This window comes from Mobula hypostoma, chromosome 3 (genome assembly GCF_963921235.1).
Source record: "Mobula hypostoma chromosome 3, sMobHyp1.1, whole genome shotgun sequence".
Lineage (NCBI taxonomy): Eukaryota > Metazoa > Chordata > Chondrichthyes > Myliobatiformes > Myliobatidae > Mobula > Mobula hypostoma.
In genome coordinates, this window is record NC_086099.1 from 21,634,320 (window position 1) to 21,661,540 (window position 27,221).

Here is a 27,221-nt window from a genome sequence, read left to right on the forward strand (position 1 = left end):
AATCGCTAATATTTTCCTTCTTGTGCAAAAGCAAATAATGATTCATTAACAAACGGAATTTCTTTTGGATCAGTGAATTCACCCTAACTTCCTGCTGGCTTTCAAATAAACAACTTGAAAAGCAATAAATTCTCCAAAGAAAGTAAGATAATCTTATTCCTATCACTGTTATTTTGTGGGTCAGCAAAACATTTGAATATAACCTGCAAAATACTCTGTGTCCATGGTTAGGTATCTATTGTATTTTAAGTTACAATGCGATGCATAATTTTTATTCACGTATTTTCCAGAATCATCCTATCTTTTCAAGTCTTCTTCGACCTTTTGAACGTGCAAGTTCAAATTCCGCAAATAACTGGTCATTGGATTGGAATTCATAGTTAAATGCGACACCTAAACTGTTTTTGCTTTCAGAAATATTCATGTGTAAATTTCAGGGAATGAAAATAATTGTTAATCAGAATTTGTAGGGAAAACTTCACAATTTATAGATACAAACAATTGCCTGAATTATGGATATAACTGTAATGGCCAGAAACTGGCAAGGTGCTGTGCCCATTCTCTTCTGCCCAATCCTCGCCAACTTGAAGTGAAAAATCTCTTCCACTGTTACAGTCAGAACAGCAAGGAAGATAAATATCAACAGTAAGATTGTACTTTTGTTATTCTAGATTTCTCCGGTTGGATCCAGCAACATCTTGAAATTCAAAAGAGGAGGAACTAGCTATGTAAAGAAAAGGTGGATAGTTTGCTCAAACAACAGGAATTCTGCAGATGCTGGAAATTCAAGCAACACACATAAAAATTGCTGGTGAATGCAGCAGGCCAGGCAGCATCTCTAGGAAGAGGTGCTGCCTGGCCTGCTGTGTTCACCAGCAATTTTTATGTGCGTTGCTTGGATAGTTTGCTCACCTGGTCTTTGATTCATTTGGATTTGCTTTGCTTGTTGGCTCTTGCTCTTTCCCCTTCCTTTTTTTGTAGTACTTCCTATCTCCCCTCTATTTTCAGCCCAGGTGGCAGGTGATGATCTGAAACATCCACTGTCCATTACCCTCAAAACATTTATTTATGGGTATATTTAGAGAAACAGGGTGGACAGGCCCTACTGGCCCAACAATCCACACTGCCTAGCAACCCACCTATTCAACCCTAGCCGAAGCACAGGATAATTTACAATAACCGATTAACCCACTAACCAGTACATCTTTGGAAGGTGGAAGGAGACCTATGCACCTAGAGGAAAGCCACTTGTTCACGGGAAGGATGCACAAACTCCATACAGAAATGAACTCCGAATACCAATTCCCCAAGCTGAAACAACTGCTACACCGCCAAGGTGCCCTCATCTGCTGATTTCCTCCAGTGTTTTGTTTGTATCAGCAAGGTACTGCCTGGATTAGAAAATGCTTGTGATAAGAAGAGATTATACAAACTTGAATTGTTTTCTATGGAGTGTCAGAGGCTGTGTACTGACCTAATGAAAATATCTGAAGTTATGAGAAACGCAGATAGAGTAGATCGAGCAACCTACAGAAAATGCTAAAGGAACTCAGCATGGAAATGATGGAGTGTTCTGATGAAGGGTCTCAGCCTGAAGTGTCAACTGTTTATTCATTTCATAGATGCTGCCTGTGCTGCTGAGTTCCTCCATCATTTTGTGTGTGTTGCTCTGAATTACCAGATTCTGTAGAATTTCTTTTGTTTACAGGGTAGATTGATTATTTTTATTCTCGGTGAAAATACAAAATACTAGATGACATAGATTTAAGGCAAGATGGAGACAACTTAAAGGAGATTAGTGGGTGCTTGGCGAGATGATGAAAGTAAATGCGATAGAACCACTTAAGAGGCACTTAGGCATGATTATGAACAGACTGGGATTGATGTACACCATGTATAAGCAGATGGGATCAGTTTAACTTGACAACATTTCAGCAGACATCATGGGCCAAAGGCCCTGTTCCTGTACTTTATTGCTTTGTTTTATGCTCTAATGGAAATTATACCGTTGTAACACCATTGAAAAATACCACTGATGCTGAAAATGATTGACATGCTCACTAAGTCACCAAGTCAAGTTGCAACTGCGGAGAAAGAAACACAGTTTACATTTTAGGGAGTTGAACTTTCATTAGAAAAGGAAAATGGAGGTAGTGAAACTGGTTTTAAATAAACCCAGAATCAGACAAATGCTTGGTTGGAAAAGTAGGAGTAAGAAGAATCTTTACAACATGTTAGAAGGTTCAAAGATATTTGGTGGAGACTCAAAGGAAAATGGGTGGCAACTGCATCAGAAATTTGCTTCTATGGGACCTGTAAATCACCAAACAGAATTATTGCCAGACTTCCAAGGATAGCAGTGGTGATGATGCAAAATTGTTAAAGTCAATTCTGAGCTTGAAAGGCTGTGAAGACAGTAATTTTTCTCAGGTTCCTTGAGTAGATAGGTGTTGTATCACCTCTGGTTTCATGGTAAGGTGTAATGGAATGTGCAGCAATGTAGCATCCATTATCAAGAAGCCCCCATCACCATGACCATGCTGTTTTCTCACTGCTGCCGTCAGGAAGGAGGTTCAGGAGCCTCAGGACCCGCATCGCCAGCTTCTGAACCCCTCAAGCATCAGGATCTTGAACCAGAGGGGATGACTTTACTGAGTTTCACTTGCCCCATCATTGAACTGTTCCCACAAACCGCGAACTCACTTTTAAGGACTCTTCATCTCATGTTCTTGGTATTTATTGCTTGTTTATTTATTATTATATTTTTACTTTTGTATTTGCCGGTTAGTTGACTTTTATATCTTGGTTGTTTGTCCATCCTGTTGGGTACGGTCTTTCATTGATTCTATTATATTTCCTGATTTTCTGAGTATGCCTGAAAGAAAACAAATCTCAGAGTTGTTTATGGTGATATATTTGTAAAGTAAAGGCATCCGTTAGTCTTGCGAGACCATGAATCTGCGCCTGGAAAGACTTTACTTTCCAGGGTGCAGGCCTGGGCAAGGTTGTATGGAAGACCAGCAGCTGCCCATGCTGCAAGTCTCCCCTCTCCAGGACACCAATGTTGTCCAAGGGAAGGGCATTAGGACTCATACAGCTTGGCACCAGTGTCGTCACAGAGTAATGTGTGATTAAGTGCCTTGCTCAAGGACACAACACCTTCTATTGGCTGGGGCTCGAAATCACGACCTTCAGGGACTTTGATAATAAATTTACTTTGAACTTTGAACTTTGGGATGGAGGGTGGTGGGCTGATCAATGCATGAATTGCCCATTGAATTTAGTACTGAAATATAAGTATGATGATCAATGATGAAGGTATTTTTTGATGATGCAATGGTAGTTAATAATTACTAAGAAGTCTCACCCCTTCAAGTAGCAAATACTAGCTGGAGATTTTAAAGATATCAGAGAGGAAGTTTATCTTGAGCGTTAATGCATAGTGACCTGTGTTGTGACAGACGTCTTCATCAGTCACTGCCTAATTTCGCTGACTGCAATGTAACTGAATCTAACTGCAAGTGAAAATAGAATTTTGGATTTTTTCTCTGAACTGCTCAGAATACATTTTGGCTGGACAATTCTTTTATTTTACTACTTAAATATTTAATTTCCCTTTCGGTCTCATCCCATCTTTGGTCTCACTATTTCTCACTTGTAAGTAATCTACCTCAAACTCACTAAATAACTACGCTACTGTGCATATGACAATAAACTTGATTTTGACTTTGGTATAGTCAAGGATGCTTCCAGTTTTAAGCCTACTCTGTTTTGCCAGGTTTTCTCAATCACAGAAACTAGAGAGTCACCATGCACTCAGCTTGGAGAAGAGTAATCTCCTTTCAGTTTCCAACAAGGCAATCCTTCTAACTTTCTGTCTACCAAATGAGGACAAGATTAAAGTCACTTGTGATACTTGCCACTAACTAATCAACTGTGATGCTCAGCATTACAGACTGCCCCTGATTAGCTGCTTGAGGGAGTGCCAGGTTACCAATACAATTTGAACAATAATCAGGATTTTTAGGGACAAAGATAGCAGCAAGCGTATCATAAACTACTGATGATCAGCTTGTCTGTGAAAATCATCAATTTCAATCTTACCTCAATCTAAAAATCACCATTGTCCTCTGTAAGCCATAGATTTTTTTTCAGTACCTTGAATATTTATCAATTCAAAGTAGAATTTGCTTGAGAGAAAGGTGGTTAAAACATGCATCATTTTAAGCTCTATATTTTTGACTGCAGTTACAAGTGTGATCTGATTTTGCAGTGTCAACATCTCCAGCACTCTATAATTAACGGTGCCCATCCAGTTAGCTGTCACTCTCCAAAGTCTACCTGCACCCTTCTTTACTGCCTGTACAGTGTTTCTGTGAGGTGAAGGATGCACAGAATAAATGAAAATGTAAGTGTAGGATCACACTATGTGGTTTAATAGGTGTATGCAGCATCTTTGAAGCACCGTGTCGGTCTGGAAATCCCCAGTTTCGATCCCTTACATGTACTGAATTAACTGAACTCAGTGGCAATTCTGCAATCAGGTTCAGCATCACTGGATTGGTGGGTGAAGGGGAAAACAGGGAAAAGGAAACGAAATTAGTAGGAATTCTGGCTCAGTCTGAGGTTCGCCCATGCCTTAAATGCAGAAGGCATGCAGCATCTCAGCAGCTGCATCACAACACAAGTTGCAATGCTCTGGAGAGGGAAGGGGAGACATCTAGAGGGAGGGTGGGATGGATAGGGAGGTAAAATGTCCTTAAACATAAGGCAACGAACAGCAGTATTAACCCAGTTGGAGTAAACTGCCCACCATTTCATAGTCCAAGTGACAAAGTCCACCAGCACATAAACTGCAGCTGGGGCCCACAAAGATGATGAGAGGCATTGATCATGTGGATAATCAGAGACTTTTTCCCAGGACTGAGATGGCTAACACAAGAGGGCACAGTTTTAAGGTGCTTGGAAGTAGGTACAGAGGAGATGACAGGGGTAAGTTTTTTATGCAGAGAGTGGTGAGCGCACGGAACGGGCTGCCGGCGATAGTGGTGGAGGCGGATACGATAGGGTCTTTTAAGACACTCCTGGATAGGTACACGGAGCTTAGAAAAATAGAGGGCTATGAGTAACCCGAGGTGATTTCTAAAATAAGTACATGTTCAGCACAACATTGTGGGCCGAAGGGCCTGTACTGTGCTGTAGGTTTTCTATGTTTCTGTGTTTCACTCTACTGATCTGTTACTATGTTCATTCCTCAGTTCTTAAACTTTTGGTGAATACATCCATTGACAAGAAACTTAATGGGAGCAGCCCCAAGAATATTGAGGCAACAAGAGCAATTCAGAGGTTGTGTATCCTGTGTCAAATGACACACTTCTTGAAATTAAAAGGTTTTCCCATTATCCACAAGGAACATGTTAGAATATGGCACTTGCCTCAAGGAGGCCAACACTATCCACTCTCAAGAAGGTCAACACGTCCAGAAAACGAGACAAAAAAGAGGTGGTAGATGCTGGAAATTTGGATCAACACACCTAAAATTCTGGAGAAACTCAAAAGGTCAGGCAGTATGTATGGGGAAAATAAATGGTTAATGTTTCAGTAAGAGACCCTTCATTAGGACTCATGAATGAAACGTTGACGACTCATTCCCCTCCATAGATGCTGCCTGACCTGCTGAGTTCCTTCTGCAATTTGTGTGTGACCAACCAGGATATCCTATTATAACAGTACTTGATGACATCCTATTATTAACCTTGTGGACTTTACTTGTCTGTTTTGAAAAGCTTGGGGGCCTTTTGGGACTTGTCTGCAGGGTGGGAGTTCACGGAGAGAGTTGGAGACAGTTCCTTGTAGACTTCTTGTCAGTTTTAAAAAGTGAGTGGGTCCTCTTGGGACTTGTCAGTGGAGTGGGGGATTGCTTGGGTTATTAATAACATACCAAGGACCAATAAAAAGAAGCAAGGTTGAAGTAAAGTGACTAATGTGGGAGCAATCAATGTTTGAGTGGGCCAGTGTTAGAGTGGTCTGGCTTTAGCTCAACAGGCTTCAGCATGAACAGGTGAAGGCTGAGGGAGCTGAGTCTTCTAAATCAATTTGTTGACTGTAGAACTTAAGCTTAGGAAGTTAGAGCCAAATATATAAAAATGTGTAGGTAGGATGGGAGTTAAGGCAATGGAATGCTTCTGCTGAAAGATGTGATATTGCAGGGCACCTAATGGTCTCCCTGATGACTACATCTGCAGGAAGTACACCCAACATCAGCTCCTGACTGGCAAGGTCAAGGAACTGGAGCTGGAGCTGGATGCACTCAGGATCATGTGGGTGGGGGGGGGGGGGCGGGTGTCGTTGTTGAAAGCCTTATAGATGAAACTTTTCCTGAGGTGATCACACCAGAGTGCAAGCTTCAGGTGGAAGATCACCAGGAGAGGTAAAGGAAGTAAGCAGTCAGTGCAGGGTTCCCCTGTGGCCATTCCCCTCAGCCACAAGCATATCCCTGTGGATGTGTAACCAAGCCCAGTGGCATTGTGGCCTGTTCTGAAGCTTAACAAGGAAGGCAGAGTGACAGGAGACTCACAGACAGGAGATTCTGTGACTGTGAAAGAGACACGAGGACGAGTTGCCTCCCAGGTGCTAAGGTCCAGGATGTCTCAGAGCAACTGCAGAAGATTGTCAAGAGGATTGTGAGTAGCCAAAGATTGTGGTGCACATTGGCACCAATGACATAGGTAGTAAGGGGAAGGAAGTCCTGTGCAGTGAGTATATGGAGTTAAGACCTTTAAGACAGCAATCTCTAGATTACTTCCAGTGTCAGGTGTTAGTCAAGGCAGGAATAGGTTAATAGTACAGGTGAGTGAGTGGCTGAGGAACTGGTGCAGGGGGCAGGGTTCTTGGATAATTAGAAACTTTGCTGAGGCAGGGTGACTTGTAGAAGAGGGATGGTTTGCACCAGAACTGGAGGGGAATGAATACCCTGGCTGGAAGATTCGTTGGTGCTACTTGGGAGGGTTTAAACTATTTTGGCAGGGGATATGAACCAGAGCACCTGGTCAGAAAGTGGAGGAATGGAGAGGATGTTAGATTCGAGAGCCAGTAAAAACAGGCAGGAGCAAAACAATAGACATAATGGGATGGATAGTTTGAAGTGTGTGTATTTTAATGCTCATTGTATTATGGTAACAGTGATGAACTGAGAGCATGGATTAATACATGGAACTATAATGTTATGGCCATTACAGAGACTTAGTTGAGAGAGGGACAAGATTGGGTGTTTAATGTCTCAGGAATATGAAGTTTTAAATGAAGTAGAGTTGGAGATAAAAGAGGTGAGTGAGTTGCATTACAAATCAGGAACAATATCATGGCTGATCTCAGAGGGGACATAATGGAGGGATCATTCACTGAGCCTATATGGGTAGAATTCAAAAATAGAAAGGGATAATTCATCTGTTGTGATTGTACTACAGAGTGGCAAAACACCATCGGGACATTGAGGAACAAATATACAGATAGGTTAAGGAAAAGTGTAAAAACATTAGGGTTGTTGTCATGAGAGACTTCAACTTCCCTAATATACAGTAAATGGGAATATTCTTATGCAAGAGGGTTCGATGGGGCAGAATTTGTTAGGTGCATCCAGGAGGACTTCTTAAATCAATACGTCGACAATCCAACAAGAGGAGGGGCTGAACTGAACCTGGCTTCTGGTAATGATCGTGGCTAAGTGACCAAGCTTTCATTTGGTGAACAATTAGGGAACAGTGAGCAACAACTCCTTGAGTTGTAAGGTAGCTATAGATGATGATAAGTATGGACCTTGCAGGAGAGTGTTAAATTGGAGCAGGGCAAATTACAAGATCTTTAGGCAGGAGCTAGAGAAAGTTAATCGGAAATGGCTGTAGTTGGGCATTTAAAGACCAATTGCACAGGGTACAAGGTAGGTATGTTCCAGTCAGAAGGAAGAACAGGATGACAAGGTTAGAGAACCTTGGACATCAACAAAGGTAATGAATTTAGTCAAGAGAAAAAAATTTAAAAATGTAAAGCTTAAGAAGGTAGAATCAAATAGAGCCATGGAGAATTATGAAGAAGCCAGAAGAAAGAACTCAAGAAGAGAATTAGGAAAGTCAGGAGGGGCCATGAAAAGTCCTTGGCAAGTAGGATTAAGGAGGGCCCCAAAGCATTTTATACATGCATGAAAAGCACAAGGATAATTCAGGAGATGGTAAGACCACTTAAGGATAAAGAGGTTTGGATGCTTGGATGTGAAGGATGTGGCTGAGGTCCTTAATGAGTACTTTACATCAGTATTTACCAAGAAAAAGGATGTGAAGGATAGGGAGATCAGTGTTGATCATATTGACATGTTAGGACATATTTGGGGTAAGGAAAGAAATGTGAGGGAATTAAAGGGATATGGACATTGAGTAGGCAAAAGATATTAGTTTAGTTGGCCATTTAATTACTAATTTAATTGGTTCAGCACAACCTTGTGGGCCAAAGAGCCAGTTCCTGTGCTGTACTGTTCTATGTTCTATACTAAATATTCTTCCCTTTCACCAGCAACAGATAGTGATTGTAGTGTGTACTATCTGAACATTCTTATTCAATTCCATGAACCCCACCACCAAGAAGGACAAGGGAAGTGGAAGCACAGGAACCACTGCTTGCAGTTTACCATCCAAGATGCACTTCATCCTGGCTTGAAATGCATTGCGGCTCCTTCAGTATGGCTGTCAGTATTCACTTTCCCATGCCAGAAGAATTTTTGTGCTCCAAAAAGCTGGCAGCTCACTATTACCAGCTCAATGGCGATTATCAGTGGGCTACAAAAGCTGGTTTTGTTGGCAGTGTTTGGACGGCAAATTTGAATAAAAGAATATTTAAGATTCCAGATGATCTTTTGGCTTTTACTGCATTGCTATCAGCCCATGGCCGGTTAGCGATCAAATCAATTTTAGGATTTTATGATTGACTTTATTTGTCATAATTTATATTAAAGTATACAGCGAAATTTGTATCAACGTCCACCACAGTCCTAGGATATACCGGGAGCAAGTATAATCATGCTTCCCCTGCTAATATGGCATGTCCACAACTTATTAACCTTAACCTGTATGCCTTTGGATTGTGGGAGGAAACCAGAGCACTCATTATTCCTTTTATTTTATACAATCTACAGTGCTGTGCAAAAGGCACATATACTGTATATAGTTAGAGTGCCAAAGACTTTTACACAGTAGTGTCATAATTTTATGTTTTGCACTTGCCACTGCCACAAAAAGACAAATTTAATGACATACGTGAGTGATGAAAAACCTGATTCTGATATGGGTCTCTATTGTGGACTGAGAGTGGAAAGGGGCAGGAAGAGGGAAATCATGGTTGGTAAAAGCGGAAAGGAGAGTGGAGGGAGCAGAAAGTACCAGAAAAACTTTCTGTAATAATCAATAAACCAATTATTTGGAATCAAATGGCCTTGCCTGGTGTCTCAGGGTTGTGTGTGTCTGCACCCACATCACCCCCCGCCCCTGACACTCCTTCTCTGCCAACTGTCCCACACCCCTCCCACAGTGCTCCACGCTTGCCATTCCCAATATTCTTTGCTTCTGCCAGATTTATAAACACTCACTCCACTCCACCTTGACAAATACAGTGCTGTGCAGAAGTCTTTATATATATATATATATATATACACACACCCAAGAATTTTGCACATTACTGTGTTTCTATTTGAAATTAATAGTAATTTTATATCTTTGACCTGTATTGGTGTCAAAAGCAACGCATTTCACATAATTTAAGTCAATAATAATAAATCTGTTTCTAATTCTTATTCTGGATAAAAATTAGGAAAGGGGTACAACAGAGAGATTTGAAAGCAATGATGAAAGTGTTAATAAAAACTGAAGAAGGTCCTGATGAAGTTTCTTGGCCTGCATTGTCGACTTTTCACTTCCTCCATAAATGCTGATGAATTGCTCGAGCACTCTATGTGTGTGATCTGGATTTTGTGCATCTGCAGTCTTCATTATGTTTCTGCTTTTCTATTACACTGCCAAGTTTCTTCCAGGTATGTCAACCCTGTAGAACAGGGGTTCCCAGCCTTGGATCCACGAACCCTTTGGTTAATGGTCAGGTTCCATGGCATAAAAGAGACTGGCTACCCCTGCTGCAGAAGCTGTCTTTCTCTATTCAGGGATTCTGTGAGACCCTCCCTACTGCTCCCCCTCTGTGATTCCTGCTGCTCTCTGTCTGTTAGACCATGTGCTCACCCAGACTTAGTGAGGAGTATCGGCTGAAATATTGAATGTTCATTTTCCTCCATTTTGCTGCCTGTCCTATTGAGTTCTTCCAGCCTTTTGTGTGTGTTAGCTAAACAGATGTTAGCTGCAGTTCATTGCATGTTCCATCATTCTGCTGATAAATCACACTTTTATATATACATGTGATCGAAAGTAACACATAATAACATATCAGAATTGGATTACTAGTTAATTTAAGAATTTTGATACCTTAAAAAGTGTGATTATAGTGTTTGTACGAACTTGCTCAGTGTTGCATCTCGGTGGAATGAGCCTCTGGCTGAATGTACTCCTGTGCCCAACCAGTACATTATGTAGTGGATGGGAGACATTGTCCAAGATGGCATACAACTTGGACAGCGCCCTTTTTTCAGACACCACCGTCAAAGAGTCCAGTTCCATCCCCACAACATCACTGGCCTTACGAATGAGTTTGTTGATTTTGTTGGTGTCTGCTACCCTCAGCCTGCTGCCCCAGCACACAACAGCAAACATGACAGCACTGGCCACCACAGACTCGTAGAACATCCTCAGCATCGTCCGGCAGATGTTAAAGGACCTCAGTCTCCTCAGGAAATAGAGACGGCTCTGACCCTTCTTGTAGACAGCCTCAGTGTTCTTTGTCCAGTCCAGTTTATTGTCAATTCATATCCCCAGGTATTTGTAATCCTCCACCATGTCCACACTGACCCCTGGATGGAAACAGGGGTCGCCAGTACCTTAGCTCTCCTCAGGTCCACCACCAGCTCCTTAGTCTTTTTCACATTAAGCTGCAGATAATTCTGCTCACACCATGTGACAAAGTTTCCTACCGTAGCCCTGTACTCAGCCTCATCTCCCTTGCTGATGCATCCAACTATGGCAGAGTCATCAGAAAACTTCTGAAGATGGCAAGACTCTGTGCAGTAGTTGAAGTCCGAGGTGTAGATGGTGAACAGAAAAGGAGACAAGATAGCACTGAGGCAGTTCCTCTCTCTCGACCGCAGAAGTCTGTGTCCAGTGGTATGAACAAGCGTCACAAACTGGGGTCTTCCTTGGTTGCAGTGGATGACTACGATGTTTTCTATGCCTTGTCATGCTCATCACACTGCGCAAAGCATTACAGTACCATCTTTCCTAGCCATTGGATCTCACTGTAGGTCTCATCCAGCCAGTCTGCCGGAGCAGACTCCACACACTAGGACAGGTATGTCCCTGTCTCACTGAGGTGTGAAGCTGCCTGCTACCTTCACCTAGTTTAACCTGTCTGTCGAAGCAGTGTACCAGAGAGTGGCTGCTATCACATGCAAATAGCTTCTTGGAGCCATAGGCGAGAGCTAAGTGTTCAGTGGGGACCAAAGGTGAGTGAGCTGCCCTGGAAGGAACACGACAAGCCCCTTCACCAGAGGTGCTATCCGTCCCTGACATCCCATACACTCCAAAAAAACTATGCACAACAGTACTGTACAGTCAGACCACAATACAGTAATTCTACGAAAGGTAGTGGACTCAGCCCAATACATCGCAGGTAAAGCCCTCCCAACCGTTGAGCACATCTACATGAAATACTGTCATAGGAAAGCAGCATCCATCATCAGAGATCCCCACCACCCAGGTCATGCTCTCTTCTCACTGCTGACATCAGGTAGAAGGTACAAGAGCCTTAGGGTTCGCACTACCAGGTTCAAGAACAGTTACTACCCCTCAACCATTCAGGCTCTTGAATAAAAGGGGATAATTTCCCTCACTTGCCCCATCATTGAAATGTTCCTACAAACAATGATCTCCCATTACGAACTCTTTATCTTGTTAACTCATGTTCTTGTTATTTATTTCTATTAATTTATATCTACACTTGCACAGTTTGTTGTCTTCTGCACTTTGGTTGATCCTGTTATAGTTACTGTTCTATACATTTGCTGAGTATTTTGGCAGGAAAAATAATCTCAGGGTTGTATATGGTGACATATATGTACTTTGATAATAAAATTAGCTTGTATTTTGAGTTAAAATGTCCAGAAGTGTTCAGACAGATCAGGCTTTCTGTGCTATATGATAATAGAGCTCCTAAAGGGAGGGACTAGGTAGGAAGATTTGACATTATCCAGTCGTGGAGGGCACTTGTGGACTAATCAGTACACTGATATTATGTTTCAATGGCTGTAATCCTCAGTCTATCACTTCTGTTTAGCCTGCGGCTCCATAAAATTAATGTACAGAAAAAAATAATCTGCCCCAAATGCTGATCACTTTTTATCACTGAAACGGTGGTTCAGAAATTCCTTTAGATTGGCCTTCTACAACCTTCATGTGCCCACAATAATTTCGCACATCTCCTACGTTAGAATTTTAATTTCCGAGAAGTTTGGATTTCTTGGGACTGTACATTGCTCAAGTCCATTGAAGTTTCTTCTGTTTCAGAAAAAAAAAACAAAAGGCAATGGATTTCAGATAAGATTTGTTTGTACACAGCACCTTTTAGCAAACCACATTGCATTCTTCTGTATCTTTCATGAGAAACCGGATTTGGCATTTGTCAATCGCAAAACCATTGGACTGCTTTAATATGTTGTTTAAATGTACAATTGTTATCCGTAGCTTAATAATAAACAATTGCTTCTCCCTGCCTCCTACTGCAGCCTGGCTCTCAACCTCACATTATTTTTAAGATCTGTTTATAGATGACATTCGTCAGTGACAAGGGAAGTGGTTTTGATTTTCAGTTGAAGAATAAAATGCTAATTTGCCACATTCAAGGTTAATTAATCATTTGTCAAGTTGAGTGATCAGATCGTTGCAATTGAGCAAATATATCTGAAGACATATGGTGTGGATGCAGCCAGGACAGGAGTTTGAACAGATGACTGAATGATTTGTGATACATTTACAATCCCCACCTGAACAATCCCCACCTGCAAGAATCCCAGGAATGGATCAATTACTTTCAGAAATGAAATAGGATTAGTTTTTTCTGAGTTAGATTCCACAAACTTACTGTCCCAATCAATGTCTCCATCAGCAAGCACATTTAAGCACTATTTAAATTCAGTCAGGGAAGGCACCATTTAATCACACCACTGTCAACTCACTTGGACGATTATTTTGCACTCTAAGTAGCAGAGACATGCAAAAAGATGTAAATCCAGTGAATTGGCAATCACCATCAACTGCAGTGCTGAGCTGTGAAACAATAATAAGCCACCATTGGTGAGATAGATTCTATAGAGAGATAGAGTAACACAAATGCCCCAACTCATGGCTAACTCACCTCATAGAATAATCGAGACAAATGATTGCTTCTTCTGCAATCTGCTCTAAGGTGTTCATTACCAATGCAGGTTGTTCAAGTCAAGGATAATACGGGCTTTAGAACAGTGCAGTACAGTACTATGTAAAGGAGTGGCACAATATTACAGCACCAGCAACTGGGTTCAATTCTGCTTCTTTCTGTAAGGAGTTTGTACGTTCTCTCTGTAATTGTGTGAGTTTCCTCCCATAGTCCAAACACGTACAGGTTAATAGGTTAATTGATCACGTGGGAGTAATTGGGTGGTGTGGGCTCATTAGGTTAGATACAGCCTATTACCATGCTGTATTGTAAATAAAAAGTATGGGTCCTCCGGCCCACAAAGTGGTGCTGATCGTTATACCTACTCCATCCCTCAAATATAACCCATAACCCTCCAATTTTCTTTCATCCAAGTGTTTCTTAAATGACCTTAATGTATCAGACTCTCACGCACCTCAGGCAGTGAAACCAAGACATTTACCACTCTCTGTGTAAGAGCAAACTTACCTCTCACACATCCCCTAAACGTTCCTGCACTCCTATGCAAGAACTTAGATTTGACCACTTTTACAGATGTGTCTTAACCTGAAGCATATTGGATGAACATAAAGATGTATGCTCTTTAAGTGCTTTACAATTATAGTTCAATGTTCAAAGTAAACTTATTATCAGAGTATTTATATGTCACCATATACTATCCTGAGATTCATTTTCTTGTGCACATTCACAGTAGAACAAAGGAAAACAATGAAAAAAAAACAAATAAAAACTGACAAGCAACCAAAGTGCAAAAGAAAACAAATTTGAGAAATAATAACAATCTGTCAATCAATCATACTGATAACGTAAGTTATAGAGTCCTTGAAAGTGAGTCCATAGGTTCTGAAATCTGTTCAGAGTTGAGCTGAGTGAAGTTACCAATGCTTGTTCAGGAGATTGATGGTTGAAAGGTAATAAGAATGAAGGAGCTTAAGAATGAAATTAGGAGAGCCAGAAGGGGCCATGAGAAGGCCTTGGCGGACAGGATTAAGGAAAACCCCAAGGCATTCGACAAGTATGTGAAGATCAAGAGGATAGGATGTGAGAGAATCGGACCAATCGTGTGTGACAGTGGAAAAGTGTGTACGGAACCAGAGGGGATAGCAGAGGTACTTAATGAACACTTTGCTTCAGTATTCACTATGGAAAAGGATCTTGGCGATTGCAGGGATGAAAAGCTTGAGAATTTAGATATTAAGAAAGAGGAGCTTTTGGAAACCATCAAGTTGGATAAGTCACCGGGACTGGACGAGATGTACCCCAGGCCACTGTGGGAAGCGAGGGAAGAGATTGTTGAGCCTCTGGCAATGATCTTTGCATCATCAATGGGCAGGAGAGGTTCTGGAGGATTGGAGGGTTGTGGATGTTTTTCCCTTATTCAAGAAAGGGAGTAGAGATAGCCCAGAAAATTATAGACCAGTGAGCCTTACTTCAGTGCTTGATGGAAAAGATCCTGAGAGGCAGGATTTATGAACATTTGGAGAGGTATAGTATGATTATGGATAGAGGTGGAAGGACATCACAAGCGATCGCTTTCACTGGAGGCTGGAACTACGCAGAGGTCTAAAAAGAGAAGAGAAGCTGAGGCTTGCTGCTGAAGAAAAGCACACTCGTCGGAAAAACAGCACCAGGATAACACTGGAGGACAGTGCCTTCAAGTGCAGTTGACGCAGCCGAGACTGTCACTCCTGTGTGGGCCTCTACAGCCACAACAGGCGCTGCTCTAACACAGAATGAAGCAAGACCTTCCAGGCGCAGATCCATGGTCTCACGAGACTAACGGATGCCACCAGTCAGCATGGCTTTGTCAAAGGCAGGTCATGCCTTACAAGCCTGATTGAATTTTTTGAGGATGTGACTAAACACATTAATGAAGGTAAAGCAGTAGATGTAGTGTATCTAGATTTCAGCAAGGCATTGGATAGGTACCCCATGCAAGGCTTATTGAGAAAGTAAGGAGACGTGGGATCCAAGGGGACATTGCTTTGTGGATCCAGAACTGGCTTGCTCACAGAAGGGAAAGAGTGGTTGTAGTTGGGACATATTCTGCATGGAGGTCGGTGACCAGTGGTATATCTCAAGGATCTGTTCTGAGACTCCTACTCTTTGTGATTTTCATAAGTGATCTGGATGAGGAAGTGGAGGAATGGGTTAGTAAATTTACTGTTGACACAAATGTTCGGGGTATTGTGGATAGTGTGGAGGGCTGTCAGAGGTTACAGTGGAACATTGATAGGATGCAAAACTGGGCTGAGAAGTGGCAGATGGAGTTCGACCCAGATAAGTGTGAGGTGGTTCAGTTTGATAGATCAAATATGATGGCAGAATATACTATTAATGGTAAGACTCTTGGCAGTGTGGAGGATCAGAGGAATCTTGGGGTCTGAGTCCATAGGGCACTCAAAGCTGCTGCGCAGGTTGACTCTGTGGTTAAGAAGGCACATGGTGCATTGGCCTTCATCAATCATGGGATTGAGTTTAGGAGCTGAGAGGTAATGATGCAGCTATATAGGACCCTGGTCAGACCCCACTTGGAGTTCTGTGCTCAGTTCTGGTCACCTTACTGCAGGAAGGATGTGGAAGCCATAGGAAGGGTGTAGAGGAGATTTACAAGGATGTTACCTGGATTGGGGAGCATGCCTTACCAGAATAGGTTGAATGAACTTGGGCTTTTCTTCTTGGAGCAACGGAGGTTGAGAGGGTAACCTGATAGAGGTGTATAAGATGATGAGAGGCATTGATTATGTGGATAGTCAGAGGTTTTTTCCCAGGGCTGAAATGGTTAGCATAAGAGGGCACAGTTTTAAGGTGCTTGGAAGTAGACACAGAGGAGATGTCAAGGGTAAGTTTTTTATGCATAGAGTGGTAAGTGCATGGAATGGGCTGCCGGTGGCGGTGGTGGAGATAGATACGATTGGGACTTTTAAGAGACTCCTGGATAGGTTCAAGGAGCTTAGAAAAATAGTGGACTATGCGTAACCCCAGGTAATTTCTCAGGTAAGGACATGTTTGGTGCAGCTTTGTGGGCCAAAGGGCCTGTATTGTGCTGTAGGTTTTCTATAATTTCTAATAAGACCATAAGACCATAAGATATAGGAAAAGAATTAGGGCATTTGGCCCATCAAGTCTGTACTGCCATTTCATCATGACTGATCCAATATTCCTCTCAGCTCCAATCTCCTGCCTTGCCCTCAAATTCCTTCATGCTCTGACCAGTCAAGAGTCAATCAATCTTTGCCTTAAATATACATAAAGACTTGGCCTCCACAGCTGCCTGTGGCAAAGAATTCCACAGATTCACCACTCTGGGAGTGGTGTGTGAATATAGAAGATGGCTGCTGGAAGGAGATAAGCAGGAACACAATGTATTACCTGTGCTTGTTTCTGATAAGTAAATGAGATCAGAATGGCAACCATTAGGGGAGAGGTGAGTGGTAGTTGGTACCAGATAGTGATGGAGGAGTGGGATCTTTGTGTAAAGCCAGTGGATGGAACCATGAGGGAGAGTGGGACAAAGATGTGTGAAGGGGAGCTGGGGTTTGCATGAGAAAGGGACAGAAATGGGAGGAATAGAATAAGGAGGAGAGAAGGGGAAAAGGTGGGGGAGGGATATTGAGACGGAAAGCTAAAGAGGTCACTTAAAATTGAAAAACTCAGTCTTCATGCCATTGGCCTGTAGAATAGCCAGGCACATAGAACACTACAACACAGTACAGGCCCATCAGGTGTTCTTCTCTCTGTTTGCACTGGGCTTCATCCTGCCGGTAAAGAATGCCAAAAATGGACAAGTCAGTGTGGGAGTGAGTCACAATGAAGGCCAACACACTGATTGTTTCCTTAAGTAGCTGTCTGCTAACATTTTGTGATTCAAGCACTGGAACATTAGATCCCTCTGAAAATCTGCCAGTACTGGAAATCCAAGCAACACACAGAAAATGTTGGAGGAACTTGGTAGGCCAGGCAGTATCCATGGAAAAGAGTAAGCAGTCGATGCTCTGGGCCGAGACCTTTCATCAGGACTCTGAACATTACTCATTTGCAGTCTCCATCATTTGCAGTCCCTATTCATATAGATAATAATTCACTTTCTGATTCCACTCACCAAAATATATGGCCGCATACTGAACTTCCCCAATTACATTTCATATGCCAGGTTTTCACTCACTTACTCACTCTATCTGTATCCCATTGCAGAATTACAATGTCTTTATCACAAATTTTCCTTCCACCTAATTCTGTATAACTCTTTGTAAGTTGAAGGAAGCTGGGATCATCACCGAGTCCCGAAGCCCTTATGCGTCCCTAATAGTAGTGGCCAGAAAGAAGAATGGGAAGGTACGGATGTGTGTATAGGACTCTGAACAGGTGTACCGTCCCTGACCAGTATACGATCCTGAGGATCGAAGATGCTCTGGCCTGTCTGAGTGGTGTGAAGTGGTTCCGTGTGCTGGAGAAGAGGAGTGGATATTACCAGATCCCCATGAATGAGGCTGACAAAGAGAAGACAGCATTTATATGTCCCCTGGGATTCTTCCTAGCCAGCTGGTGGCGTAGTGGTATCAGCGCCGGACTTCGGAGCGGAGGCTCCTGAGTTCGAATCCAGCCGGCTTCCTTGCACGCTTTCCATCCGTGCTCGGTTGAGCGCTGAGCTAGCAATTCGACCTCGTAAAAATAAGAAAGCCTGCTAAAAAAATGTTGTCATGACGGCATCCCAAAGACTCCACTCGGAGTTAAGGGCTTTCTTTTTGGGATTCTTTCAGTTAGGAAGGATGCCCCAGGGGCATATCGGGAGCCCCTTCAACCTTCCAATGGGTCATGGAGAAGACGGTGGGAGATATGATCTTGCTTGAGGTATTGGTGTATCTGGAGACCTCATAGTGTTTGGATCCATGTTGGAAGAACATGAAGCGAGGCTACTCAAGGTGCTCGACTGCCTGAAAGCTGAAGTGTTAAAATTTATCCTGGACAAATGCCAGTTCTGCAAGACATCTGTTAGCTATTTTGGGCATGTAGTCTCACATAATTGGAGTAGCTACAGATCCGAATAAGATAGAGGCTGTGACCACCTGGCCAAGAGCCCAGACTGTGAGCAGGTTCTGTGGTTACTATCGGAGGTCCGTGAAGGGTTACATGAAAGTGAGCCACCTGTTGAATCAGTTTCTGTGTGGCTACCCTCCCTTGGGGAAGAAAGGGAGGGGGAAAAAAGGAGTGGAGGGTCGAGAGTATATTAGCCTATTGGAGCCCTTTGGACTGAGGTGGGTTGCGAAATGTGAAGAGGCCTTTCAGTTGCTGAAGGAGCTTCTGACCCAGGCACCTGTGCTGGCTTTTGCGGACCACCTCTTACCATATCTACTACATATGGATGCCGGACGAGAGGGCTTAGGGGGCATCCTGTACCAGGATCAGGGCACCAGGTTGAGACCTGTTGCATCTGTCAACGAACCTGGGGGTTACATCTGTATCATCAGCAGTTTAGAAATCTAACATTTCATTCCTTCCTCAAGGTCATTAACATAAACAGCAAATAAATGAAGACCACAAACTGATTCCAGGGTATTCTAGCCTGAAATGGATCTATTTATTCCAATTCTTTGTTTTCCACCTGTTTGCCAATTTTGAACCCATGTTAACACACTTCCTTAAGTACATATATGGGATTCTTAATTCATGGACCAGTCTCTTATGTGACGCCTTATCGAGTACCTTTTGGAAATCTAACTACATTGCACAAATAGGTCCCCTTCTATCAATTCTTCCTGTCACATCCTCAAAGGATATGAACAAATCTGTCGAATATGATTTACCTTTTGTAAAAATTATGCTGACTTGATCAAACATATTAAACTCATTCAGGGGAATTTAAATAATTTAAAAAAAGTCCTGGTCACTGTGCAACCATGTGTCTGTAATAATTACCAAATCACACTCATACTGTGCTGACAACTCATTGTTGCAAATAAGTACATTCAAATAGAAGCAATTAAGCTTTGAATTTTTAGTGGTTACATCAACTCTGGATTTGATTTTTACTTTTGTTTACTATTTCAGCCCGATCCTATCAGTTTGCTCGTCAATACCTCCAGCACTGTTCTGGGCCACTGCTCTCTCATTTCCTCCTGATTTATGAAACATTTTGTTCTTGGAGCCCACCCACTTCCTATTTAGTTTAAAGCACTGCGTACAACCCCAGTTGCACAATTCACTGGAGTACTGGTCCCAGCGTGATTCAAGTGAAGCACTTACTCAACAGAACCGTATTATCCTCACCTTTTCAAAAACAGCATGCTTTAATGTACATCTAATCTTATTTATCGATTGTGGCACAGATAATAAACTGGATGATATAATGTTTGTGGCACTGCTTTTGAATTTTACCCTGAACTCCTCATAATCCTTCAGCAGAACTTTTTCTTAGTCTGGTCCAGTGTCATTAGTGTCTACATGAATCATGACAGCTGGATCCTCTCCATCCCATTCCAAGTTCTTCTCCAACTCTGAAAATAATGATTTGTGCATGTAAATCATGCTATCTTTGTTTTTTAACATTACTGTAAAACAATGGGAACTAATTTCTACACTCACTGTGAAATACATTGAGCAAAATCTGCCTGCAGGTGATTACTATCCACAAACACATCTAAAGTTTGTTTGGGTGTATTGTTCTAGATCTAGTCTGATATAGGCTCAAACTGCCTATGCCATATTTAACTCTTACGTACAGTTCATATTCTATACCTTCACAGTATGGTCCGGGTCAAATCCCCTCATAACAAGTGTCTATACCAAATTTTGAACCACAGATCCATTTAGAATGTATAAATAGCCTATCTGACATTAATAAATGGCTGATTAACCCTTAATTAATGTTTCAGAGATGTAAATCCATTTCAATAGATACAGGTCAAATTTGACCCGGAACAGCCTCAATGTACAAAAGTTTGTAGCACCTGGACAAAAGTATAAAATTTTTAAATATTTTCATTTTTGCACATTTTGGGTCACTTTAGGAAAAGTCATCAAATTTTGGCTAAAAAATAGCATTTAGGGTGTTTTTACTGCTGTCAAATGTCAAAACGGCTCAAATTTGACCCAAACAGTATGCAAGGGTTAACTTACCTACTCCAATGTCCTCTAAACTTCAATGCCATAGCTATTTTGTGATAGGAATTGTCTATAAGTCTCGACCAGGCTTCAAATAGCAGATACTGAAGTAATCTCTCTGCTTTCAAAGCCCTTTCAAAGGAATTAAAAAAAAAACAAAATGTGGTAAAAGTGATTAATACAGAGTAGTAACTTTGCTTGAACTACACATTTATGATAGTAGTAGACTTAGGCCAATATATCATGGCCACATTTCTCCCCACAATTGTAAGTACTCAGAATCAGAATTAGCTTTATTATCACTGACAAATATCATGAAATTTGTTATTTTGTGACAGCAGTACAGTGCAATATATAAAAATATTGCTATGTTACAAGACTGTTTATTTCCCTCCACGGATGCTACAGTACTTGACCTTCCAGCATTTAGTTTCGTCCAGCCCCCTTCAGCAGATAAGTTCTTCCAGCATTTTCTGTGCTTTTCAATGTGATTAGCTTTGAAATCTGTTAGAATTTCCATAAGCATCTGTGTTGATTGTAAGCAAGATGATTAAACAATTTCAAGTGGGAAACAATGAAAAATCTGAAGAATTTAAGCTAAGATTTAAAAGAAGCACAAAAACTCCCAACTGCAATTTAGTTAATTTTAATATGAGCTAACCAAATACATCCAGCTGCTTGAAGAGGGAGACAATACTGAAAATCTAGTTTGTTAATGATTCAACAATGCTGTATTTTGCAAAAAGGACAAAAAGTTTGAAAGCGTTGAATATTACATTAATCTTAATGAATTTGCTAATCACAGCCTGTAAAGCAATTAATTAACATGAATAAAGCCATGTGTCACTATTTATCATCTGCTTTTGAACTGCATAAATTATCTTTTGCCTCACTGGCATTCACAACACTCCTAAGGCCAAATCTATTAATGGAACAACGTCCTTCATGTCTCCATAAATAAGTTATCCATACTGAGTATTGCTGCAAATATCCCTGAGGTTAGAGACATTTTCTGTGGAGGACAATAACATGACATAGGTGAATGCTAATTCCTCGGATGAGATGGAACCAAGAGGAGACATCAAAGATGAGCTTTTCACTTCCAACCAAGTAATCAGGGATACATTTGGATCTTCTCAAGGTATTTATGGAACCACCTACAGAGTACATCTCAAAATGTACAGTAAATAGAGAAGGAAATTAATACTGCTAATGTTAGTAAGTCATCTTCATTACTTCCCGTGACAGTTCAAAACATGATAGAATCATAAAATTTCAGAATCTTCCAGTACAGAGGAAAAGCATAGCATGCCATTACTGTATCAATTCTTTGTCCAGTTTAGTCTTATACTCCAACATTTACTCCAATAATCTTGTAGATTCTCCTTTTCAATCATGTTTGGAAAATTTCTGTGGACACGTATCCACCATCATTAGAAATCAGTACTCTAAAACTTAACAATCTTCCATGTGAAAAAATCCTCATTCTGTCTTGTGGCTCTTTTGTCCCATGTACCCTTTCTAACTGGGTGGTGGGATGAACATACATCTTTACCAAAGGAGGTGTAAAGAGCTCCTTCCTTCCACTAGCCTGCAGGTCACCCTTGGGCAAGGTGTAGCACCTGCCTAGTCCCTCAGTCAGGGTCATGTGAAGCCATAGGTGGTGGATGGTCTTATGAGCAGCTGTTGCATATCACATGTCCAGGTTATGTGACCACTGACTCCAGGCAGACAATCTCTGAAGGGTATTGATAATGGCTGTGTTCGCCTGGCTTGTAAAGACACAGCCCAGAAGAAGGCAATTGCAAACCACTTTGGTAGAAATATAGCTAACAACAATCGTGGTCATGAGATCATGATTGTCTCCGTCATAAATAATGATGATCCCTTTCTAAGGCTTTAACATCTTCCCTGAAATCTGTAATAGAGATATGTATACAATGGCCCAGGGTTTGCCATCATTAACAAAATGGCATTGGGCCATGAAAAGATGTGAACAGTGGAAAATTACAGAAGAGAAGCCAGATTACAGTGCAGAACACAACTAAGTTCTAGGGAAAGCAACTGAGGAAATAGGTATTGTAAGCTTGGGAGGATATAAAAGAACATACACCCACGTGTTTCTGGAGATGGCTGGTCAGGTTTTTAAATCAGTTAATAAGTCACATGGACGAATTAGCTTTGTAAACCAAGGAACCATAATTGCTCTTATTCATCAATGATAAGACTCAACTGCATCATTGGCAATGCTAGAATGGAGAAATTCAGAACTTTCTCTAAGGTGTGGCATGTTAGTGTAACAGTTAGTATATTGCTATTACTGCACTTGTCACCCGGGTTCAGTTTTGCCACTCTCTGTAAGGAGTTCATATTTTTTCTCTGTGACCGTATGGGTGTCCTTTGGGTATTACAATTTCCTCTCACATTCCAAAGACATAGGATCATAAGACATTGGAGTAGAATTTGACCATTCAGCCCATTGAGTCTGCTCTGCCATTCCATTGTGGCTGATTTATTATCCTTCTCAATCCCAATCTCCTGCATTCTCCCCATCACCTTTGACATGGTTAGTAGGTTAATTGGTCATATGAGTGCAATTGGTTGATGTGGGTTGATGTCGCTTTGGTTGGTGTCTCTTTGAACCAGAAGGTTCTGTTACCATGCAGTATCTCTAAATAAAAGTAAAAGTAAGGAAATTAGTGCATTTTTCACAAGCGTATTTTGATGTTATGTTCTGAATGGGGTCCAGTAAAGGAGAATAAAGTTGCAACAATTACCCCATTCTTTCAGCAGGAAACATGTATAAACAACTTGCGCTGGTTTGGACTTGTAGCTTTATGAAATAGATTAGTTTACAATATGAAGATTCACTGGAGCTGACCAGTGGCTACAGTGCATTATGTGCTTTGAGAAATGTTGGCTCGGGTGCCTTACTGTGATTGGTGGGGTACCACAGGGTTCCACAGTCATAGCTATTCACAATAAATATGAATTATCTCAATTAAAGAATTAAAAGATCTTCAAGCCTGTGGATGACTCAAAGCTGTGTGTGTGTAAACCTTGTACTGTGCCATCTGATTGACCATATCCGCGATGCAGGGTAGAGGGTACGCGTCAAGCTGCGTGAACCTATTGATGGTCTGGCTTTAGTCCACGACCATCCTATTCTTCTCCCCGTTCCGAACAACCACCACCTACGCCCTCCAAGGACTTGTGCTTGCCTCAATGACCCCCTCCCTGAGCAGCCGCTGCACCTCTGACTTAATGAAAGCTCTGTCCCCCGCGCTGTACCTCCTGCTTTTAGTTGCCACGGGTTTACAGTCGGGGGTCAGGTTGGCAAACAGCGGTGGGGGAGGGATCCTGAGGGTGGAGAGGCCACAAGTGGCGTCAGTAGTGCGGCAGTTGGCATGGTGTTGGGTGGGATGTGCGGGTCGGTGTGTGTGTGTGTGGTCAGTAGCGGGGTACGTGACATATCCCTACAAAACTGGAGATTTACGACAGTAATTGGTGGGAGGGGCCCATCATACTTCATTGTCACGCTTTTCAGGTGGCTCTGGAAGCCGAGCCCCAATAGCACAAGGGCACACAGTTGAGGCATGATCAGTAACGTAAAGTCTCGATATTCTGTGCCCTGCACCACTAGCATCACTACACAACCCCCCTGGATGTCTGTTGTATGCGACCCAGAAGCCATGGTGACCCTCTGACTTACCGGCCGTATCACAAGTCCGCAATGCTGCACCATGTCCGGGTGGATAAAACTCTCCGTGCTGCCTGTGTCAAACAGGCAACTTGCCCTGTGCCCCTCCACCAGGATGTCCATCATTGACCTTGTGAGCTGGTGGGGAGCGCTTTGGTCAAGGGTCAGGAAGCCAGGGTCGAGTTGCTGTCTTAGTCCGGCGCGGTGGAGTGCCCCGTGAGCACCTGTTGGTCGTTGGTGGTGGGAGGGGGCGCCGACCAAGATGGCTACCCCATGTCTCACACGTGGTGGCGGCGTACAGGGGAGATGGCGGCAGGCAAGATGGCGACCCCCCATGCTCGATCCCGCTCGCGGTTTGGACTTACAGACCTTGGAGAAGTGGCCTTTCTTACCGCAGCTGGAGCAGGTAGCTTGTCGAGCCGGGCAGCGTTTCCAGGGGTGCTTCTCGAGTCCGCAGAAGTAGCACTTTTCCGTCTCGTGACTGGCGGCAGCCGAGGTCGATTCGCTGGTGGGTTGCGGGGTCTGCGGCGCCCACGAGGCCATCAGGGGCTCGCGTGCCTGGAGAGGCTCGGAGTTATGCAGGGCGGCCTCCAGCATGTCAGCCAGCTCGATTGCGGAACTTAAGGTAAGATCGGCTTTTTCCAACAGCCGCTGGTGCACATACACTGACCTGGTCCCCATGAGAAAGGCGTCTCTCACTAGGAGTACTGCATGCTGCATCGCCGTCAGCTCCTGGCAATTGCAGGCTCGCATGAGTGTCTGTAGGGCCTGGACGAACTCAGCACTCGATTCCCCGGACCGTTGTTGCCGTGTCGCTAAGCCTTGCCGTGCGTAGATGCTGCGTAGAGGTCTAACTTGTCGGGTCTCAGAGATGTTCCATGCTTTAAAATGTACAGCGAATAAAATTGAAGCACCTTCAATAACTCCAAAAGATTGAAGTTGGGTAAAATACTGAAAGGCTTTTATTCACTGTACAATACAACTTCCATGCTGAGTGCCTGCCCCTGGACTGAGGGGGAGGGGCAAGACGAAATCACCTTTATTCAGGACTCTGTGGGAGGAGCCACAGGGGCAGTCAGCAGAGGAGCGTGTCCAGACAGTTAACCCAGTTACAACATATATACGGTTTACCACATCTGCCATTTCTTTGTCCCCCATTACTACCTCACCAGCATCATTTCCAGTGGTTCAATATTAATTCTTACCTTCCTTTTACTCTGTATATCACAAAAAAAAATCTTTTAGTATCCTGGTTTATATTATTGACCAGTATAGCTTTTTTTTAGTTGCCTTTTGTTGGATTTTAAAAGTGTCCCAATAATCCAACTTCCACTCACTTTTGCTACCTTATATGTCCTTTCCCTGGCTTTTATGAAGTCCTGAACTTCCCTTGTCAGCCACAGTTGCCTACCCCTGTCATTTGAGAACAACTTCTTCTGTGGGACATACCTATCCTGTGCCTTGTGAGGTATTCCCAGAAATTTCAGCCATCCCCACCAATCACTTAGAAACATCCAAATTTTTCCAGCTATAATCAAGGTCAAATTATTAATTGCTAAATAAAAAGATGCCTGGAGTACTCTCTTATCAACAAAGTATCTGTTTAGCTTTAACCTCTGACTTCCATTTTACAGTTATTGTCAGAAAGAAAGGGAATGATTCCAGGAGTGAAAGGGTTAACATACGAGGCGTATTTGATGGCTCTGGGCTGGTACTCACTGGAATTTGAAAGAATGAGGGGGTATCGCAACTAACCCTATTGATTATTGAAAGGCCTAGATAGAAAGGATTTGAGAGGATGTTTTCAATAGTGGGAGAGTGTAGGATTAGTGGGCACAGCTTCAGAATTCAAGGACATCCCATTAGAACAGAGATGAGGGGGAATTTCTTTAACTAAAGGTGGTGAGCCTACGTAATTCATTGTCACAGATGGCTGTGGAGACCAAGTCATTTGGTATATTTAAAGCAGAGGTTGGTAGGTTCTTGATTAGCAAAGACAACAAAGGATTATGTAGTCAAGGCAGGGGAATGGGATTGAGAGGGATAGTAAATGAGCTATGCCAGATTGGTGGAGCAGACACAATAGGCCGAGTGACCTGATTCTTCTTCTATCTCTTTTGGTCATACTGAATGTTCATATTGAAACAGGCTGCTCAGCCTTATAAGTTCTCCTGAACATCAAGCACCCTGTTAGTCATCAATAAGGCCATCATTGCTTTAAAGTTATTGCTGCCACCCTACCTAAACATTTTATGTGGTCTACTAAAAGTCCAAATTTTCATTCACCTTCATCAGACTGAGATAAGGAGTCTGCCTTAATAGGGGGTCATTAATGAGAAGATTAAAAGCAAATCTTTTTATTTGGAATGAAGTTGTCTACTAACAGTACTCATAATGAACAAACTTGTTAATTAAGTAGATAAGGCAGACATTATTCCCGGGATCTATGAGGCCTTGAATCATGCAGATGTAAGGTATTAGGAAAATGGCAGCTTGTTTTCTTTTGTTATGTACAGAACTCTTTCAGTTGAGAAAGTTGTGATTGATAAGATCTTCAAAAATAAGAGAGATCAGTTCAGTGGAAAATATAAGATCCTCCTTACACATCTATTATTCAGAAATAGTTTTAGATTGTAGCTGACTGGTATGCATAGATTGGAAATGAATCACAGGCTTTCTTGATGATATAAGTGTGAGCAGTGACTAAGCTCATCGGACCTCTGTCATCAGACCAGAACGTGATCGGTGCCAAGGACCTCAAAGAGTCTCCCAGCCAGTCATCATAAATTGGGGCCCTTGATCAGAATGG